General features: G+C 37.0%; 1 long non-coding RNA gene across 1 annotated transcript; it reads right to left on the minus strand.

Moving 5' to 3' along the window:
* Positions 1 to 7,371: 7,371 nt before the first annotated feature.
* Positions 7,372 to 12,988, minus strand: LOC135444313 (uncharacterized). The gene is made up of 3 exons (XR_010439203.1): positions 12,859 to 12,988; positions 10,825 to 10,974; positions 7,372 to 7,487 (listed from the first exon to the last, which is right to left on the minus strand). It is a non-coding gene; the product is annotated as an uncharacterized LOC135444313 (long non-coding RNA).
* Positions 12,989 to 23,498: the final 10,510 nt, after the last annotated feature.

Raw genomic sequence — 23,498 nt, forward strand, 5'->3', positions numbered from 1 at the left:
ATGAGGAAGGGAATTCCTGCATCAGTCTCTTTTAAGGTGACCCTATGCCCTAGCATCTTCACAAAATATAGCATTAGCAAACTAAGCCAGGCTGTGACTTAGCAAAGTTCAGAGATAATTCAGGCAGTGAAATCACAGTGATAGAGTGTCAAATGTTTTCTTCTGCACTATAAAGGAAAACATTCTCTTTGAACTCAGCAAGGACTTTGTAGGACAGGAGGATTATTTGAACCAATTTTCAGCACACTCTTCTCAAACCGTTCTGTGTGTTGGAGGAAAGCTGCAGATCCCTTGGATGTAAATTGCAAATTGTTTCCCCCAGTCAGATAAAGGACACACACAAGGTTCTCCTTGTATTTATGTGTCTGGTGGTACTTGAGTCCGTGGCAAACACTTAGTCAATAAGAGCAAACATCAATAGCAATAAAAAAGGCTTGTCTTTCCTTTTCCTCAAAGTCAATGGAATCTGTCTCATGTGATTTACTTGCCCCCTTTTGCAGGTAAAATGGTCCCAGGGCTGGAACAATCCTGTTTGATAGGCACTTTTTACAGCTATTTAAATGGCTGCCAATATCATCATCCATCTTCTTCCATCCGAAGGGTTGTCTTGCTAATTTTTTGTTTATCACTTCTGCACTGACCATATGCAATAGGGATTGTGTTGATATCACCTTAATTTCTCTAATTCAGAAATTGCAAGGCAATTTAGATGCCATTAAAACCTATCTGGCATTGCTACATCTATCTAAGATCAACTAGTAAGGATAAACAATCAAGCTCCACATTATCTGCAATGCCCTTTTATGTTTGCCACTTATTCATTACAGAACAGGTTTCTGTAACTTAGCTTTGTTTGCTTTAAGAAAGGATGATTTTCTGGTAACACTGTGTAGTTAACCAAATGCCAGATGCCATTTCCCAGCTTCAAATTTCCATTTCACTCTTGAAGGAGAGAAACAGAAGAGAATGAAGGACAGTCAGAGCTAACCAATTTCTTTTTGATTTGTCGAAAAATATGAATGATATTATTCTGTGTCACCTTAGCCTGGCCCTTGTCCCTAATGACCGCTGTACCTTCACACATTTCAATGTCTCAAAAAGAATTCACAAAAGGGAATTTGTTAAGTACAGTCTTGCAGAACAAAATGGACTTTGGTAGTATTTGTGTGCCGTATCCTAAGCATCAGCAAGCATTTCATCAGGCTTCTGAGTAGTTCCCTGTGCTAAATTAAAAGCACTGTGTGATATATTTTGAAAAGAAAACATTAAAAGAACCTAAAAATACAGCAAAAATAGGGAAGGAAAGCAAGGGGGGCAATGAAAACAATAAAGCATGTCAAGAGAAGGTGATATTGGAAGGACAGAAAGGGGAAAAGGAAATAAGTAGAACAATAGCTGTGTGAAAGAAAAGACTCAATGCACGTATGAGTATGATGACTCATGAACTAACAATGTAAGGGATGTCTGTTATATGAATTGCATGACTTTTGGGGGTGTGTCTGGAAACACAGACACTAATTTTGTGGGTGCACATAGCAATTACACCACAGCAAAACTTTGCTCCAAAGTATTTTTACCAATTCTGTTATATTACATCGAGTTTCTCTTTTCAAGTAAGGACCTGGCAGTAAAGCTCTCAGAATCTGTGTTAATCTGGCTTTCCTGTTTCATAACAAACAGATCACACACAGATCACATACTGTCTGACCTCCCTGAAATTTTTCATTTTCATCATTTTTGTCTATACAACTGTTCAAGACTATTCACAGGGCTGTGTCCCCCTTCTGGAATAAGTGTCAGTATGTTTTCTTTAAATGTCCCTCATCTTTCATCAGACACAGAAATGTGATCAAGCCAGGAATTTTCCTTGATCTGAGACACTGTAATGCCTAATTTCCTGCAATGAATCTCAAATAGTTGTATCTACTTTGTCCATAGAACCAGAAATAATTTTTTATATATTTTGAAGGTCAGTAAATCAAAGCCAAATGTATGGCTCATGATTTCTTAGCCTGTTCCAGCCACAAAATAAAATGACTTCACTTGAGCTACTGTGACAGTGATTGTTCAGCATCCTGTCCAGGATACAAGATGGAATTTTACACTCAGTTTGCAGTGGGAGAAATAAAGACATAAAAATTGCTAGTATAAGATATAGAGAGGATATGAAGTCATGAATAGATTGCAGTAAAGCTTAAAATCAAACAAAATTTAATCTGATAGTAAACAAAAAGATTTCTGTGGGTTTATTGCCAGATGTGCAAACTCCCTTTAACTGTGAAATGAATTGATGTTCCTTTCCAACATGAATAGATGCTGTGGAAGTGTCCCAAAAAGGGCTCTGAGTAGTCCCAGGGAGCACAAGTAAGCCTTGAACTTCAGAGAATGACAGATTAGAGCAAGAGGCTCAACCCCAGTAACAGGCTTACAACATTACACTGGTGAAAGATTATTACTCACAAAGAAAAGGATTAGAGGTTCTTGTTTAAAACAAAAGCTGACATTGTGCTTTATAGTTATATATCCCCAAGGAGAAAGGAACAACTGCACCAGCCAACTGCACAGACCAAATGAGCTGAGGTGTTGATGTGGACTGCACCTGCACTCATACATTGTGAAAAAAGTCTCTAGAGCCCCTGTCTATAGAGGAAAAAAAATAAAAGCTTCTTCACAAAGGTCCTGGCTTATTAATGCGCTAAGTGAATGCCTATTTACTTAAACCTGTAAAAATACACCAAAATCAGTAGCAATAATGGACATGCATTTCAATGCCCTATGAAATTTGTGCCTCTCTATCCACTAACCATATTTTTATCAGGTTTTAATTAGAAAATAATTTTATATTTTTATTATTTTTGTTTTGCTGTTCATTAGTCTTATCCTTGATATTACTCAGAGCAATGAGTAACAAGAGTAAATATGTGCAAGTTTCCCAAAAGTAGCACAGAATGTGAAGTCTAGAGCATATATATATATATATATGTATATATAAATATATATATATAAACTCCTCTGGAAAACAAAACTATTGGAAGCAATACAAAGTCAGTATCACTGACAATCCTGAAAAGCAATTCAGTTAGGAGAAACTGTATGTTCTTGCACAGTCCTCCCAGACTTGGCTTTTATGTCCTGCAGAAAGGTATGTCTGGATAATGCAAACCCAGCAATATAACAATGAAGCTCAAAAATAGTGCATTAGCTTTAAATTACATTAGACACTACATATCTGCATAGACACAATAATGCAGCAACATACTGTACAATTACAACTATGTTAGTAATTCCAGTTTTCATGCAGTGGTGTGTGCAGCAGGATGCTCTGCCTGAATTTTGAGAAAAATCTCAAAGAGTGCCTTGTCTGCAAAGGTACTAGTGGTGAACTGAGAAGGGGTGTCATTTTGCTTTTGGTGTTGAAATATGTCAAAACCAGTCTGACTCATCAATCCCAAAGTTGAACACCCTGACATCAAGGTAAAATGTGGCAGACATGGTAAATTATCCTTATCAAAAATGCTGAGCTGGTCCAGCTGGCCTGAGACATACGACTGACAATCAGTCATTTTAAACTCTGAAAGTCCATTCTCACTTTCAAACTTCAGGTTCCTCCTGGACTGTGTGCAGAGATTCCTCCCTTGGGTGAGATTCCCTCAAGGTTGAGCAAAAGAGATCTGCCCTGTGTCATTGGTATGGGTGAGCAACATCAATTTCTACTTAATAACAGCTTCTTCTTTGCTAGATTTAATATAGCTGCTTTAATATAGCACACTATACTGTACCATATTATAATGGTAGTTTTAGCTTCTGTACTGTGTAGTAAATAATTCTGATAATGATCTTCTTGCCTAGTCATTTATCATAGTAAATCATTAATTTTTATATAAATATATCTGGTTTGCCATCCTTAATCCTACAGGACAAAATTGAATGAAGGTTCAACCAAACCTCCATAATTCCTTAGATTTAAGGCACTGAAAAAGGCTGGGTCTAGGTTTGAGTCCAGCTGCAGCCAGACTCCTCTCTGAGAAGGCAATTAGAGAGCCTGGGGATCCTTTCTGCACCTTGGGACTCAGTGGGAGGGCTTCTCTAAACTTTCTCTGAAGCTCTCTCTTCACCCATGGCAATGTGTTACTATTTGCTGATTTATCTGTGACAGATTTAATGTGTTGGCAGGTACAATTCTCATCCTCATGACTGCTTTGCATGTCAAGTTTCAAAAGTAGTCAGTAGAAGTCCTTAGTTTATTGTTGTACATGAGCTGATGTTTTGCACTGCACTGACTGTACACTAAAAATTCATTTGTAATATATATATACAAAAGATTCAGTTGCAGACTGTATTCTGACGGAGTTCAGTGTGGGGTTTTTTCTACCTTTTCTCTGAACTAGTTAATAGTCTAATATAAATTGAAATGTCAATACCTTGTATGACATTTACCTTGGCCTAGCAGGGGACCAAGAATAAAATAATGAATGGATTTTCTTCCTGTTCAGCCAGACTCTACAGAATGAAGCTCACATTTTTAACCAAGATTTTATTTTTAAATACTGATTTTACTTATTTTTTTAAAGTGCCTTTTCTAGTTTTTGCCACGATCCCCTGGATCAAGAAGCAGAAACTGCAGAGACATTGGCAGAGCAGCATTCCTGGAAGCACCTGCACTAAATCACCTCTGCTATGATGAAATGCTGGAAGAGTTGGGGCTGTTCAGACTGAAGAAGAGAAGGCTCAGGAGGATCTGATCAATGTGCACAAATACCTGAAAGGAGGTAACAGAGGGGATGGAGACAAGTTCCTCTCAGTGGTGCCCAGGGGCAGGACTGAAACACACGAGGTCCCTCTGTCACTATGAGGGTGACAGAGAAGTGATGCACATTGCCCAGAGGGGCACTGGAGTTGGACCAGAACACTCTTCCCACCTTAGACACTTCTGTAATTCTGTGTTTCTGTGAAATCTGTTAAGATGCACCGTGTTTCATAAGGCATCCAAACCAGCACAACAAATCCAGGCTGTCTTATGGAACCTTTACCTATAGACCCAAATATCCTCAATTGTATGCATGAGGAGAAAGACAAGGAGGAAATTAGTAAAGGAGGAAAACATTAACTGGATTTTGAGTCGCAGTGGAAAAATGCCATATGAAGACAAACAGTAACTCCATACATTAAAATAATATCATTTACAAATGGTTTAAAAGCATTTTTCACCATTCAGGATTTCTTTTTTTCTGGCAATTAGTAGTAAATAGACATCTGAGGATATTAGGAATGCCACTTTATGGCTTTCAAGGGCAAAATAAAGTTGTACTTACTAAAGAATAAATATATGAAGATTGCCTACTGCTCCGTGATTTTGCTTCTAGAAATGTTCTGCATTTAAAATTCCATGCATCTGAAAGATTTTTTTTTTGCTTTGTTTTGTTTAACTACCAGGATGTCAATTCATTATTATAGCATCCTATTAATGATGGAGGATACATCCTTTATTTATCCATATCCCTTTATTAACCATACCTGTGAAGCGCTACATTTCAAGAACTGCAATGACCAGTGAGATAAAGCATTTATTTTAAATTATTTACTTAATTTGAAGCTATATAAGTCCCCAGAAAGGCAACCTGCCTAACTGAAAGCTTGCAGCTGCAAGATGACACTGGGCACACACTCCAGTTACATTGAACTGCATCTCTCCCTCCTCAGTACACATTTGGAGGACTTATTCTACAAAACATGTAAGGAGGGTTTCAGAGGGTGTCCCCTGGGCTAAAGTTGATAAATTGTGAATTAGTTTACCCGGTAATATTTCATTCCTGATCTGTGCTGTCTGTGAATCTCTCCTAGCACAAGTGGAGCTTTCACACTCCCTAGGCAATCTCTCTGCTGCTGAGCCCTCTGAACTCGCATTTTTCTTGGCAACAGGCAAGAAAATTTGTGTGAGTAAAAAAGAACATATTCCCACATCTACCAGGTAAGACTAGAAAGCACTTTAGCAGGTCCACAGGAACTTCCAGGAGATTTCATTTTTAAAACTAATTAGGAATTTTGGATTTTGGGGGGATTGGGGAAAGCAGAGGAACATGCAAGCAGAAAATCACAGCTTTTAGATTCTCATCAGCTTCAAGTTCATGGTGTGTATTAGACTATCTTATGAGTAAAAACGGCATGCCCTTAAGACATATTTGCAATTGAGCACTCTGCTTAATAGTTTTTAATTTTGTTAATATCTGTGGCTGCTGAATAGAACGTATTTTCCTTATTTCTCTGTGGATGGGCTTTTTCGCTCTTTCTCCTATTCGAATGCAATATATCTTGCCATGTGTAACACAGACAGAGCCAACAGTGCCGGGTCTGAAATCCTTTGGGATCGCTCCAGAGCCAGCTGCGCGCCCCCGGCGCCTCGGGAGCGCGGCGGGCCGGAGCTACCGGCAGCGCGCAGCGCCCTCGTGTGGCCAACCCCAGGAACTGCAGAGGAATTGATGCTGACAGCGGTGATCCACAAGAGTCGGCGATTTTCAAACCTCTGTTTTTCCCAGCCTTGAGGAGGCATTAATACAAGGATAAAGCGCCAAAGCCATTAAAACTAATTGGGTTTTTTGATGGTATATTAGTACAAAACAGAAACTGGCAGGTTGTCCAAACCCTGCCGAGATATTGCATTGTTATGTCCTACTAATTATTCTTCTGGGTAAATCCATTTAACAGCCACAGTAGATGACAGAAACATTTTCAGGGCTCTTGTTTCCTATGACAAGAGAAGGATTTTTACAAAGAAATAATACAAGGGACATGCTATTATAGGGGAAAGTTACCAGGAAAAAGCTTCATGCTCTGGTCTACATCAGCAGGGCAAGATGCTTTCAGGGAGATATAGGCAAAGCAAGGGCAAATTGTCTGGAGGCTGCAGCTTCTCAGGGAATTGCTTGGGTTATGTGGCTCCTCAGAGGCCCTTTTTCGGCCTTAATTTGCTGTGCAACAGAGAAAGCAGATTCAGTCACACCTCTGCGTAATTAAATGAATTAATGAGATACTTCCACAACTTAAAAATGCACAAATACACAAGAGAGATGTTTATTTCAAGCTAATATATCGATTTAAATCAAATCCTGGTAAGAATCTACTTACAGGGCACCTGCAGACCCACTGACAAGGAAGGAGAGGGTGTACTCACGACACATCCTCCTCTGTGCTGGCACCTCTTGAAATCAGCCTCGGTTAGGGACTCCTTTAAACAACATCAAGCAAAAATGACAAGAACACTCCAGTTTTCAATATTCTCACTCTACCCATCCTCTTCCTTTTACTCTGGTGATGGCAGTTTATTTCTGCTCCAGCTGTATTTAGATCTAACTTGTTCAGTGGCATCGATGATGAGCTCTGAAGGGGTCCAGGGCCAATAACCACACTGCCTGTCTGCCTTGATGCAGACATGAGCAAAACAGCAAACAAATGCAAAATATTCTCAGGTTTTCAACGGGAGTCAGCTGTCTCTGCCAAAAGAAACAAACAAGCAAACACACAAAGAATACCACCTTGATTCATCCTTCATTGGCTGCACAGGATTTTTAAGAGAAATACCAAACAAACAAACACACCAAAAAAAAAAAAAAAAGCAAACAGCTGAGCAGACTGCCGGAGAAAACTCCACTGAGTCTCTTTTCTGCATATTTTACTGGTCCACACTCTCTGTTTCCCCTTCTATCTCTACTTTTTCTATGCACACTTTGCCCTTACTAGCACAAAGGAGTACAGAACAAGGAAAGAGAGATATATGTGCTATATAGGACATCCCAGTTCTGCATGGTCCTGCTTTCACTTATCACAGAAAGAATTTGCCACCTTGCAGCAATGGTGAAACCCCTTAGTGCCAGCAGAATGCAGGTACCCTCATCAGGCTCCTCTCCATTAAAACAAGCAGTTTCTGCAGGTAAGTCAGGAGAACCTTGTGAGATTTGTCCATTGCTACACCCACAGAGATGACCAGAACTGCACTGATCTGAAGACTGCTGCTTCATGCAGAGCATCTTGCAATCTTCCTACCAGTAGCATCAAAATCAGACACAATTCCTAGCTGTTTTCAATACTAAAGTCTTACAGAACAGATAAAATGCCTGTTTGAAAAAATAAATTTCTCCATCATTCCTCACTTTGTTGTAACATTTATTATACATATTAACCAGTGCAATATCCTCAAAAACCTACAAATTTTACATAATGTCATGTTATATCAGTTTTTGAATAATTTAGAGCAGTAGTATAGCTGAAGGCTTACAATAAGGACAAGTTTACAAAACCTGGTATTTACTCTGCTGTTACAGGACAAAGAGGAAATATCCCAGTTATAATTGCCAAACTGTAAGAGAAAATGCTTCCAAACAGTCTTTATCTTTTTATCATATAAATACCTGATTTTACAAATATTTTACAACCCTTTGGGGTTTCTTTTTAATATGACATATTTTTAAAGGTAAAAGTAATACTTGATATGAATTAACAAACTTGTGAAGCCCAGTATATCATAATTCCCAAAACTGAAGAAGGAACATGAAATTACTTTTTATACTTCACTTTTCAGAACATATTTTTAGGTTTATTTAAATGCAAAAATGAGAAGTCTAGCTCTCTAAGTGTGTCTTATCATTTTGGTACATGTTGTTCCATTCTTGCTCATTTATACATCTCCTTGCATCTTTAAAAAATGGACATAATTAAGCTGAGTGCAACTACAAGCAGTCCTGTTAAATTTATTATGAGGAAGTATTTGTAATCATTATTGTGTGATTTTCCCTTATACTATTGCTTTCTCTAGGAAGATGCTTGAAGAGGGCATTCCTGTTGCAGTTTTCTCTGGAGACTTCTGCAGCTGTGTATGGCAAGTTTATTCACCAAATAACCAAAAAAAATGTTAAATATAACACAGCATGACAAAGACACCAATCTCTTAGGCTATTTAGCTTATAACTAAAATTACAAAGTCTTAGTTTATAAGCATCAGCATTGATTGCCACAGCTGGTAATGAGGCATGAATGTCCACTTGCCTTGTAAAGTCTTGAAAATGTCAGAGGAAATAGAAAGTACTGGTTTATCTCTCCAGACAGATTTCATCAGCTACACAGACTGCCTAACTCTGGATGTTGGTTTGCTTAAGTACTGAGTATTCTCAAAGTGAAATTGAAAGCAGTCCAGGAAGTCATCAAGGAGTCAGAAAAAAACCCCATAGGCCACTAGAAACTGGTTGAGAGCAGGAAAAACCACCAAAGCATCTCTAATTCCTCTAATCACTAGAAATGCTGTCTGTACAATGCATATTCTACATATATGTTCATAGCACATTAAAAAAAAAAAACCAAAACAACCTTTCTTTTCATTCACTTTTTCAAAACTGGTATTCACAGTAGTTATAGATTCTCTAATCAAAAAAGAGACCACTACAGAAGGATATTTCAGTCTACTTCTCATTGCTAGAAAATAAGATATTACTGACAGAATCACGATCACTAACAGAAAATAAGATATTAATTTTAATTGCAACTTTCTTACTGAAAATGTATGTAAGTGACTGAGCTCTGAGACAGTGTGGAAGATCCCGAAATATTCTTGATAAGAAACTTTATGGAGTTGCAGTCCCTGCTTCTTGCCTTCACTCCCCAATGAAAACTCACATCCTGTGTTGCATGTCCGTGAAACCAAATGAGTTCTTGTATGCTCTGGATTAGGCCCAATTTGTATTTAAAATTATCACAGTAATAAGATAACTCTTTTTATTTCTGCTTTATATTACAGCAAAACAGATTCCAAGAACACTTTGGATTTTTTTCCAATCTTATGCCAAACAAGTTCAAAATCTGACAGGCAGTTACTTTTTGGGGACAAAAGTAAACAAAACACCAGGGTGGTTTCACGCTTTGTTATACATCTTCAAGTGCATTTATTTGCAATATAATATGTGCTTAAAAATTTTGCTCTGACTAAATCATTTTTTTTCCCTCTACTGGTTTAAATCCTGCAGAATGGGCTGCTTTTCACAGGCTAGCTCTCACATCTGAACAAAAACTCAACTTCAGGTCTGAAAAGTCATCTGGATGAAAAGTGTAATAACCCAACAGTATTTCAACAAGGGAGGTGGGAAATCCAAATAATTCAAGGACATAGGCCATATTTTATCTATCACATAAAAGACTTATGATACATAAAAATGAAGAGCTTTGTTGGTGGGTTTTTTTCACATCTTTTTATTGCAAGTTTGTACAATAAATGTGTTGTTAATGTGTCATTTCTGCGGGCTGAAGTATACAATTTTATGCTCTGTGTTAGATTGTTAGCAAAACCAAAAGTTTCTGTCATTAGTAAAATAAAGACCCTCTAAAAACAGAAACATGAATAGAGTGGCGCAGGATACCCTAGAAATGAGAGAAAATTATTGGTTTAATACTGTTAATCACAGAGCATGGTTGGAGCAGTCAGATTTTCACAGAAACCTCTGCCATTACAATAAGAAGTTTGAAGTAAAATGTGTCATCTGCCACTTCTGTTCTTTCTCATTTCTCCCAAAACCTAACAGAATCCAGCCAAAATGATGAATTGTCTAAAATTAAAAGAGTTTAAAAGTAACAAAACAAATGTAGCCTGAGAATGCACAGTGTGTTGTGGGGGAAGGGACAGATGGTACATCTTCAGGCTTGGGAGGCTTCCCATCAATAAGCCAAATCTGTTATCACTTTGTCATGGGTGTGTCAAGAGTAGAGTGTCTTTAGAAATCTTCAGCACATGCAAACAGAAGAGATCATGTAAAATAAACATAGCAGGTTATGCCTTGTTAGCTATACCTGAATTCCAGTGATGACCCCAGCAGGATTTCACTCCTGCATGGATTTTGGTGCATCTGTTGCCACGCAGTCAAAGCTCAAAGTTTTCTCCTCCATCCCTTCATACCTGGAGTGATACTTCAGAGAGCTGTGTTCAAATGGATTGTTTGTCTGCTAGGAAAAAAAAATGACAACAGATAACAGAGAATTATGGTATGAGAGAAAAAGTCATTATGGTCGATTCAAAATCACTCATCTCAAGGCAGGTAGTTATTTTCTTTTAAAATGCACTTTTTCCTACTGTTTCTTACCAGGCTAATTGTGTAAAAGAGTTTTATTTCTGGCCTATTACAGTCAGTACTTGTTGTCAGTATAGATGCACTGGATAAATTCCCAGAGATCATCTGTGACTTTCCAAACAGAAATACAGCAAATAGTGCCATTTGCTTTCTGCTTCCTTCTTCCACAGCTGTGAAAATTGCATTTTCCTGGAACACTGTTGTACAAATTCTGAATTCAACTTGACTTCCAAGGTCCTCATATGTATAGTTTAGCTCAGCAGGTTTCAAAATAGGAGATCCAGATGGGTGCTATATTATATTCTTAGAAATTACTAAAAATGTGTAAGGGAAAACAAACAAAAAAAAAAACCGTAATAACTGAATAATTTGACACAAAATTGTTACTTATTTTACAGGACTATTTGCTGTTATATTTTAATGATGAATCAATCAGGAGTTGCAGAAATGCTATTGCTGATAGTAAAATTCCCGTATTTTCGGCACATTGCAGCACACTCCTCTATCAGATCACAGCCTGAGTACACATTCATAAGACAGACCTCTTAGTTCTGACAACTGTTTTGATAAGTCTTTTCTCATGATAATGGGTGAAAAATTCTTTCAGAAGTTCATTTAAGGGAAGCATCTTGGTTTAGGCTTTGGATCAGGTAGTAGTTTGATTCAAATGTCATTTTGTCTTCAAATCAATTTCAAGTCAATGCAATGATTAAATGCTTTCACTATGTACTCTTTTTCCAGAAAATAAATATTCTTCCTTCCTGTTAGAAGAGCAGCTCCTTTCAGCATCTTCAGAAGCAACCTGGTGAGAAAATAATATAACACCCTTTTTCCTTCACAGCTTGCCTAGGTATTTTAGGTGTGAGTCTCAAGTTGCTTACGACTGTGACTTCTTTCGATGCGTAGTGTTCCATACCACCACTGCTATTTAAATTACATCTCATTTGCTGCTGATTTGAACATTCACACTGGTGATTCAGACATCCATCTGAACATCCTTCAGGAAGTAGAAAATCACAAGAAAGCGCAGTTGCACAGAACAGGGTTACAAAGAAATCAATCACAGATGCAGGCAAAGGTGGATCACTGCCTGTCACACTCGTAGCAGCACATAATAGCACATAGGAAATGGTGCTTAAAGTCATTTTAAGCACTACAGTTAATGGCATTTGCCATAATACATTTCATCTGAAACTCCAGAGCACAGTGCTGCTATACTGACTGTACTTTTAACCACTAAAGTCAAATGTCAGCTCTTCATCTGCAATCAAAGCAATGACTACGGCATCCCCCAGCTGAGCAAATTTCACCCAGCTGAAAATAGGAAGCAAGTTTTAGTGTTCATTGAGCAAAATCCCACAAGTTATTTCTTACCTTTCCTTCAAGACTCCTTATTCTACTAATTCTGGTGCATAACTGTTATTTTCAACAGACTGATGATGTATTTAAGACAAATATTCACTGTGGTACTTGGTGCTTATTTGGCCTCAAGATATGAAACAGCATTCATATGAATAAGCTAATTCTTCCAAATGTTAATTCATTAATTTTATTAATTACAAGTTTTCTCCATTCACCCATTCCTAATTTTGATTCACCCATTTCCTAATTTTGATCATTCATTTTATACTGTGTTTTTTTTTTTACTTCACTGAACGAATACCAGATACTTTTTATGGATTCCTTGTCTTCTCAGGCATTGTAGCAACTTGCCTCTGTGAGGAAAAACTGTGATGAGACAAATAAAAATACTCACACTTAGCACTGAGTCTGAAGTTTTAAACTTCTCACAGAGGACTGAAATCATTATTGGTGTACAGTGAGAAGCATTCACAATGAAGTGAGAGAAGAAAATGCAGTTTAAAGTGCTGGAAAATAGGTCACCTTCACTACACAGTATAAAGGACCTGCAATGCAAAAAATTTTTTCTAAGAGCTGAGCCCCCTGTTCTACAAAAACAGGTGACACCATAAAGAATGTCAGTACACCTGAATCCCAGAAACTCACTGTCTGTCCTGCAGAACAGATAAAGGAACATTGCTTATCACTTCCACCTGATCCAGCTTTCAGGTGGTCTGAGGCTGGCATCAGACCTTAGGCACTGCTAAAGCATAGCTCCAAAGTGCACAGTGCTTTTATCACAAAGTGGTATCTTCACTAAAGGAAAAACAATATTTGTATTATATTCAGGTGGAGGGAAAATAGGTATTTCTCAATATTTTATAATTATTTTTTTTCTGTCTTAAAACAAGTAACTCTTTCCAAACAATTTTGAATGTGTTTGGTTCATTTTCAGATTCCATTAACTGAGTGCCTTTTCCTAACAAGAAAAATATTGAAGCACAAATGACAACTTCAACCTGGCTTCCGTCTCATGCATTAATACAGGCAAAATTCAACTCTTTGAAGCCCAGAATAGGAGCAAACTGAAGAATACATTAAATTTCTGCATCAACAAACTCTTACATTTAACAATAAAATCAGCAAGGATTTTTCCACTAACAACTTTTACATGTAATGACTAACTAACATTTTTTGAGAAATCTATTCAACAAAGTTAGCAATGCCTTTTCTAAACTACTGAAATTGTTATACGTCTGATTTCTGAGACCTATATAATCTCTTTTCCTGCAGAATGCATATTTACCTCTATTTTGTTCAATTAAAGTGTCTCCTTTAATCTAATTGCTCTGGCACTAGAATATGTTAACTATTCTTCTCTCTGTTCTTTAACTTCTTTGCCATAAATAATTTAATTAATTTAACATTCATATTACTCTCTAATATTTTTACAAGAAATACTGTATTTTGACATCATAAAAGGTACGTATTCCTAAAGTTGAAGAAATGTTACAAGATAGCTGGAGCAGCTGAAATGCTCACCACAATCTGAGCAGTAGTAAACGGACAATTACACCTAAGTTCACTTCTAAGATATACAGATTCTCATTTAAGAAATCTTTTTTCTTTTTATCCCTAGATTTGAAAATATGTGCACTGGTTAAATACTTTTCATAAGATACTGACATTTCATTGGGATTACATCATTCATAATACTGTATCCCAGGTGATATGCTGTAAAATACTGATTTTGTAGGTACCAGAAAACACAGTTTAAAACACATTACAAGGATACTGACTGTCTACTTTTCAAGAGCATAACTTTAATAACGCAGTCCACTGTCATTTTATTGCTCTTATTAATATGAATGTTTTCCCTCATATAAGTGTGGTGGTTTGAAAATAGCTTGGGTTTTAGTTTATTTTCATTATTATATGCTTATGTCCAAACTCCTGTTCTTTAGTTTTGCAGTTTAAATTACTCTTATACATAGAATTTAAGAGAGTTTTACCTAAATATTTCCAAAATACATTTGGGTTCTGTATCTTCAAAACAATCACTGCCATAAGCCTCAATATAAATGATAAATACTTTAGCACAGCAAATATAAAGCTGGATCATAGCCAGTCTTTAGAACTATACCATAAACTTATACATACAGTGAAAAGTTCTGCTTAAGACCACCTACCAATAAGTAACTGTTTCATTTTCTAATAACAGGTAGTTTTAAACCTCTAGTGCCATATTCCACTTCAGCCAAGGCTGCAGAAGTTGGAAATCCCCCTGGGTACAGAACATTCATTCCCAAGCAGACTGTGGGAACACTGGTGTGAATGTCAAGGCTCACAGCAGCATCCAAAACTCAGTTGCTCCCCTACAGCATTTCTGCAGATTTTCTGTGTTGCGGTTAAGAGAACAGGACTGCAACATTTGCAAGCATTCTATTTTGCAATAATAGTTGCAAAAACAAAGGTTAGGTAAAGAAGAAGGAAAAGGCCAATAAATCTATCAAGAATTTCAAAAATTCATTTTCTGTCAGTATTTCCTCACTGACATTTCATGCCATTTTGAAATCTTGCTGAGCCTGGAAAGGCCTATTATTGGGGAAGATTAATACAGATTACAGCAAAGCTGACTGTTTCAGACACACACTGAATTATTTTCACCACATACAAAAGCAGGATTTTCAAGTATCACCAGTCAAATTACTGATTAATTTCTTGACATTGTTCAATAAAAACTGTTTAATAAAGACTTAATGAACTTTTCAATATTTCAAGGAATCTTTTCTATAGGATCCTCTCACTAAACTGATATTAAGCTTTATCCATTTTGGGTCAACTCTGTAAAAAGTTTTTGTAATTTGGGTGGAAGAAAGGGGGAAACTTAAATAACATTTTTCATATCACCATCTATATTTAACACTTAAAAACTTCCTGTAGACATGTTCATGTAGAGACAATAAGAACTTTATGCATAATGGAAGTACTCATAGTATGATTAAGAGAGAAACTGGTAAGGTAGAAAAGTTAATTTAGCTGAAGCAATAGAGGGTATGTTGAACAGTAACCTCAGCTTTTAATTAGGCAATGAGACAGATGAGGTTAGGTTCAAGGTCAGGTTGGACAGAGCTGGAATCATCCTGATCTAGCTGAAGATGTCCCTGCTTATTGCCAGGGAGGTTGCACTAGATGACCTTTAAAGATCCCTTCCAACGTAACCATGTTATGATTATATACACAATAATATGATGGACCAACAACAACATGGACCAATCCCATTATGAACCTGATAAAGAAGAAGTGTATCATCTTACTCAGATATGAAATGAAAGTGATATGATATGAAATATTTTCTGGGGTTTGATGCTTTCTACTGCATTATATTTGGGCCTTTTGCTTTTATAATTGATCATTTTAACAGATTAGAAATCAGTCAATCAAAATTGTTGAAATAGGCCTTGTGGGTAAGGTTTACCGCAAAAGTTTAATTAAGGTGTCTTTCCTTACACCTCTTATTTCCTGTGATGCTGAATACCATTCCTGAGCCCATCATTAGTATACTTCCTGAGTGGTGATAATAAAAAGTATCTTTTTTAATTTCAGGGCTTTACTGATATCTTGAAATAAGAATAGGGACTTACTGCGCAAATTAGTTAACGGGTCTTGTGTTAGTGTCAGGAGAAAGGAGATAGTGGAAAAATGCTGAGGCTCACTGCAAGATTTTTTTCATAAAAACTAAGCAGCAGGGGTGTGAAGGGAGGGCAGGATTGTCATCTATACCACTGAGACAACAGATTGATGTTACACACATATTGGTACTTCAGGCCTGATGGGTTCTTACCTTACAGCTGCTGTGCTCAAATGAGTCTGAGGTGCAGTGTGTGACAATGACTAAATGATCTCAGCTTCAGTGTCCCAAACAAAACTGGTGTCATCTCCCCCTGCTTATAGCCAGGCTATTTTTGGCAAAAAAGCCAACTAGTTTGCTATAATTCCTAGCTGACACAACCAACCTGGATGTGCAATTGGTTGGTGTAATTAATTTTATGTAATTCAAGTCCACACCAGCCCATATTTAAGATACCAGAGATACTCACTCCTTCCTTTCTCTTTGTACCAATAGGAAAACTTCAGCAGTACCAAGAACCCAGTCCTATATTTCAGATAAAGAAAAGCTGATATTTGTGGAAGCATAACCTCCTGCTGTTGGAAGTGTAGGAAAATCAAGGATTTGCTGCAAGAGAGGAAGCTTGCTTTGAAAATACACAGCTGAGACCGAATTTAACTGTTCAGGAGACTGAAGCTGCCTTTTTTTTTTTTCCTTGTGAACCTACAAAAAGACCAAAGTTGTAAGAGATCAGGCTCAAAAAAATCACCCTAGAAAGCAGTAGAAGCTACCTCTTGGAAATACCATTTATTTTCACATGTGCACACAGCTCAAGAACCATGTGGGGATACTGAACTCTGTGAGAAATATGATATTCTAGCATTATCCTAACAGAGCTCCCTGAAAGCAACTCAAGGTTTTCCTCCTTGGACCCAAATATTTCGGCACAAGTTACTGAGATTAAGTCTGCTCAGCATTATTCAGTCATTAACCCTCATTGCTGCAGCTGGAACTATTAATGCCATATTTTCATTAGTAACTGGTGTGTTTCCTTCCATGTACTAATTTTCACAATTAAACTGGAAATAAACTTTAATTTTCCACTAGGAACTAAAGGGGATAATTGGATTTTATTAAAATAAATCTCTCACAGCTTTTAATGCAAATGCATGGGTAACATCAAAGACACAAAATCTTCTGAAAGAAATAATAATAAAACAGTGGATCTGTCTCACAAGTGTAACTGGCAACTTTTCCCCAGCCAGAGGGCCTGTTCTATTAAAACATGGCAAATACATAGCAGCATAAAAAGAATAAAGAGAATTTTCAAGAGGTGACTGCCAGATCAACACTACAAGAAGTTACTGAGTTTGATAAAGAAATGAGACATCAAGGGTGAGGGGACTACTGCCTTTCCTCTATAATTATCAGAGAGGGCAAAATGTGCTACAGGGGGATACAAACCAGGGCAGCCTGCGGGCAAAGTAGTGCTGTAGTTGCAGTTTCAGATCCAGAGTTAAGATATCATAATATCCCAATATGGTGAACAAAATCTACCAAAAAAAAAGAAAAAATAAAGGAAGGATAAAAGAGGTAAAACTTCAGAAAGCTGCAGGTGAAGACCAAGCCACCAGAGAGGTGTTAAACTTTTGTGATGATGAGCTCATCATTTGAGATTCACAAATATAAGTCAATGCCAGCTGACATTTACTGGTATTTACATGCTTTACTGAGCTTTCTGATCTCAAACTCCAAAATCTGATTCTTTCACACACTTCATGTCTTTAATCTTTTCTTATTTTTTCTTCATTTCTCCTCTCTAATGATTCCCATCTTACCAGTAAACATTCCATTTTATAAACTTGCATTTCAAAAATAATTATAGATCAATACTTGAGGTAAAAATATATAAAAAAAGGAGACATCTACAGGGCAAATATTAATGATCAGAACTTTACAAAAAATGTAACTTGATATAGGAAGGCATTAATTAAAATTACTAAAATACTTTGAATATCAAGAGCAGTAAGTAAATATTAATAGCTAGTTGCTTTACTCTTCTGCTTATCCTTAAACCAGGCAAATCATTTGTGTTGATACAGAACTTCATAAATATGCTGGCAATTAAGTACATCTGTACTTTAACTCTCTTAAACTAAAAGAGTGGAGTGGATTATTTTGTCATGGGTATACTAATGCATAAAACTCACACTATTCTATAGAATCATGTACCAGAAATTTTTCCAAGACTTCAGAGGATAGACTTTGGTTTTATATTGCTGGCAGATCAAGAATCCTGGCAAAGGATGTGGAAAAGTTGTCATTGCAAGACCACTTGGTGATCTTTGAACAATCATTGTGCCTGAGAAAGGTGTCTGAGGACAGAAAGAAAGAAAATTACACTCCTGTTTTCAAGAAGGGCAGTAAAAGAGAAAAGAGACTCACAGAACCCTGAGCCTTGGAACCTGATGAAGCAAGTCATTCTGTAAGCCACATGAACAAGAAGATCATCAAGAGTAGTTTTTATGGAATCTTCATTGGAAAATGTTGCTTGGTCAATCTGCTGATCCCCTTCTGCAGTGAAATGACTGGCTTAGCAAATGAGGAGAGAGCAGAGGACAGGGAGTATTTTGACTTCAGAAAGGCTTTTGACACTGTCACCTGTAAGATTCTCAGAGAGAAACCAATGAGATATTCACTGGACAGACAGACTGCGACAGATAGAAAACCAACTGAATGGACAGGCCCAGACATGGGGTGGCTGGTGACCTGTGACACAAACTCTAGTTGGAGGGCAATAACTACCAATGTATCCCAGGGGTCGGTGGTGGCTCCAATCCTGTTCAATTAATGACCTAAACAATGGGGCAGAGTGTAGCCTCAGTAACAACCATAAAGAACTGCATGAGGACTAACTAGTAAGTCTGACAGAAGGTAGAGATTAGATGGTGGGCACCGAGAGAGACTGGAAACTATCTGAGATTTTGAGTTCTATGGGTTGGGATCACAAACACAGAATCCAGCTGGGGGCCACTTACTAGTTGCATGCTTGGAGGATTGCTGCTGGGCCAATCCTGCTTCATTAATGCCTTGAATGATGGAACAATACAGATGATACTAAATCAGGAGGAGTGGCTGATACACCAGAGTCATCATGCCATTCAGAGGGACCTCAGCAAGGTGGAGAAATGGGATGACAGGAAACTCATGACGTTCAACAAACACCAAATCCTGCACTTGGGTAGGAATAGTCTCATGCACAGGATAGTTGGGAGCTGACCAGCTGCAAAGAAGCTTTGCAGAGAAATGCTACTGCGTCCCTCCTGACCACAGGCTGACCATGAGTGAACATTGCCATCTCAGCCAAGGAGCCTGGAAATGACATTGGGTCTGTTAGGAAAAGCCTTTCCCACAGACCAGGGAACGCACTGATGAGCCCACACTGGGAACATTGGATCAAATATTGAGCTCCTCAGTACAGAAGTGGCATGGAAATACTGGAGAGTGCTCAGCAATGAGTAAGAGAAGCCTCCATCAGTCTTATCCACGTATGTGTACATACATATACATATACATATACATATACATATACATATACATATACATATATATACACACACATATATATATGATTACATATCTATATATAGATATATAAATATAGATATAGATATAGATATATAGATCTACATGTATACATGTAGATGATATAGATATAGATATAGATTATACAGATATAGATGCAGATATAGATATAGATATAGATATATAGATAGATGATGATATAGATATAGATATAGATATAGATATAGATATAGATGATATAGATATAGATATAGATATAGATAGATAGATAGATAGATAGATAGATAGATAGATAGATAGATACTCATGATGGAAGGGAAGAAGAAGAGGAAGTCGAACTCTTCTTGCTGATGCTCAGTGACAGAAAAAATACCAATGGACACCAATTCAGAGAGGAGATTCCATTTAAATGTAAGAGAAATCTTTTTTGCCATGACTGTTTTGGAATACAGGTTTGTCAGAGAGGCTGTGGAGTCTCCATGCTTGGAGATATTCAAAATACAACCAGACACAGCCCTTAGTAATTAGCTCTAGGATATCCTGGTTTCAGCAGTAACGTTTGGCTAGACCATGCCCTAAACTTCCTTCCAACCTCAGTGGCGCTGTGATTCAAATTATAAATACCACATACCAGTATTTCAGGTTTCTGGAACTAGAAAATATGACTTAAAGAAAGCACCAAGAGATAAAGTTGATTTCTACATTGCCACTACTGTATAATACACACAGAAAATTTGCCTTGATAAATGATTTTAAATCTTGAGATTACCTATTTATATACTGTGTTAAAACCACTTTCATTTTAGCCCACCAATACTGATTTTCAATTTTCAGTTTCTTTTGAACTGCAGAGGCAGAGAACTTTCTGCTTATTTCAGATGTGCTCAGGTGGGTATACACCCATATTACCAGAAAACTTGATGAAAATAAAGAAATAGTCCTTTGGCTAAAAAAAGATGGTGTGTTTTTTTTCTAAAAAAAACTTTATAAGATTGCCCTGCAGTTAAACTGCTATAGCAAACAGTAATAGTCCATTCACATCTATTATAAGAGCAGTATCACCTGCAGTTTTATTGACTGTCAGAAAACAGGTCCAATTTTGTGAAACAATAAAAATCAAATTTAGTGTAAAATCTCCCAAGGTTGTAGCCTGTAACCTTATAACATCAGAAATGACAGCAGTAAGCCTTTTCTTTCCCTCCTTTTTTCAGTTCAGACTCCAAAAGAAACCAGAGACTATATCCCAGAGCAGGGAGTCCTGCAGACATAGACATATTACCATGCAGAGGCACAACAAAGGCACCAGAAGATTATTTCAGTTTGTTTCTTTTCTTAGTGGTCTACATTTCTAGCCAATACAGAAAGGCACAGCCTGCTAGTCTAACACTCACAGGTAAATTTTAAGGACTTAACAAAATATAAAGCATTAATAACACAATGTGATTTTGCTTTTCTTAGTCTTTAATGTATTCCCCCCTTGTGTTTACACAAACAATTATGCAAACACAGTGAAAGAGCTTATGGGAAGTGCAACTGAAGTCAAGGATAAGGTCAGTGTATTGGGTTTGCATGGCAAAATTTCGGTGTCTCCCATGAGAATCACCAAACACTTCCCCCATGTCCAAAAGAGCCAATGCCACTCAGATAGCTCAGTGGCTGAGTATTTCACCCCAAAATACTCAGTAACCCCATAGATTTAAATTCTCCATTTCATATGCAAGTTAGATAAAAGTCACCCAAAATTAGAGACAAATAAAGCAAGCAGTAATACAGATTATTAGACACACTTGTAAGGAACTGCACAAAACAGAAAATTGCATGCCTCATGGAAGAAGAAGAGCTGTATTTTAAAACACTGGACAATATTTACATTGGTGACCTATTGCTCTGTCTTTTCAAGGAGACAGAGAGTCTTAACTGTAATGGAAAGGTTATTTTTTAAAAAGAAGTTCCAACTCAGAATCAAATATTTAACAAATAATGAAATGTCAGTGTGAGGTGCACATATAAATTTGGAGTAGTCTTTACAGACCTCACACTGCTGATTGCAAGAATGGAATTTGTACCTGAAGATATACACACAATTATAAGCTTCTGTAATCAAGCTTTTATTTTCCATCAGTCCTGACACAAACAAAGAGAGAAGAACTGCATGGGAACAAAAATTCAGGCTACCTACCTACTTCCTATCTGCCTTTCTTCAGAATCCATTTTGGAAAAGAAAAAACCTACTTTTCCCTCACTTAATACAGTGTTGGACTCTTACTCCAAAAGCTTTAGGGTGGAATAAAAGTTTTTCTCTGAAGTAACAATTTAAATATAGATCATACACCTAAACATGCACCCAGGATCACTCAGATAGTCCAAAGCTGTCCATCAGGATCCATTTCTTGTACCATTCAGAGCAGGCACATTCCACTGCAGGTGTCTTGCTAGATCCCAGTTAAGTGTTGCAAGGACCTTGACCAGGCAACCAAATAAAAATAACTGGTATAGAAGATGGGCTCATTTGATTCAAGCAGAGGTTAAAGCAGGTTATCCAATTTCAGGTTTGCCCAATTATCAGTTTGGGCTTTCTTTTTTAGCCCAGCATGAGTTCAGATTTGAGCCTTAGTCAAGTAAATAGCTGCCTCAAACAGGAGCTGAACAAGCTATCTTCATTAAAACTTCTCTACAGAGAGTTTGAGTGTTTGGGCAAGAAAAGAAAAGGAAGAGGGGAAAGCAAATGAGGCTCTCAGACTAAGAGTTCCCTTTCATCTAGGCAATGTAATGCAAATCCTTTCTATTGCACATTTTAAGATGCAAATTGGATTCAAGTTGAAGTCCACCTGTCTTGAACCAGCAGGGATGTCTTCCCATTTTTATCAAAGCATTTCTCTGCCAATTACTGGCTGTTGTGACAGTTGGAGATTTTTTGTGTGTGTGCAGACTTCTACAAATACAAACTCATTAAAATTAGATCTTTCACATTCTGATCCCAAGAAAAACTGTCGCTGAAAAATATCAGGGGTCAAGTGATCTGTATAGTCTAATTACATCCTAAAAGACCTAGAAGTTTGTGTTTATGAGGAAAAAAGAGTCCTATTTTCTTGGTATTTTCTATTTTCAAAATTTTATTGCTTTTAAGAGGGGAAAACATTTTGTAATACAGAAAGACATTGTTTACTCACTGCAGACAACTACATCTCTATTCATTAAAGTAAATTTTATTTAGTAGCAGCAAGCAAAAATTGCCCAATTAATTTAAGTAAATTCTCTGCCATTCCATAGAAAAATAGATATTCATTAGAACAACTCTACAGAGCTCATATACTGGAATTCACCAAATCATTAACAAGCAACAATAAGTTCAGATCAAGTGGCTATGATACCTAACTTGTTTAAAAACACAAACTTTCTTTTCACCAGGAAAAAACCATATATGACTAACATTTGTTTAGCAGTGAAAAGGAAAAAAAATTGAACTTTTTTTTTTTCATCTTATGAAACTTTTCAGCAGATTGGCTTTAAAAGTTGCATTTTTTTTCTTTGATTTCACAGTTTAAATTATTTTACTGTTGTATCTTTGTATGAGAAACATTCATGACCAATCTCTTGCTAATGTTCTGTATTTGAAATGAGCATTTTAAATATGTTCAATTACTAAGGATAGGCACATAAGTCACAACTTTGGCTACCATGCTCTCAGAATCAGTTTTCAGTGTGTTGAGGCAGATGTATTCTCTGCATGCAGCAATACTTGATATACAGATATGACATTGTAGCTATATTTATGATAGATATCAGCTGTTACTTTGGATTTTTTTTCTCACAACCCTTTTGCAGTCTTTCAGCAGAAAACATGCCTGAAAATTGTTGAC

The sequence above is a fragment of the Zonotrichia leucophrys genome, chromosome 2 (genome assembly GCF_028769735.1).
Source record: "Zonotrichia leucophrys gambelii isolate GWCS_2022_RI chromosome 2, RI_Zleu_2.0, whole genome shotgun sequence".
NCBI classification, from domain to species: domain Eukaryota; kingdom Metazoa; phylum Chordata; class Aves; order Passeriformes; family Passerellidae; genus Zonotrichia; species Zonotrichia leucophrys.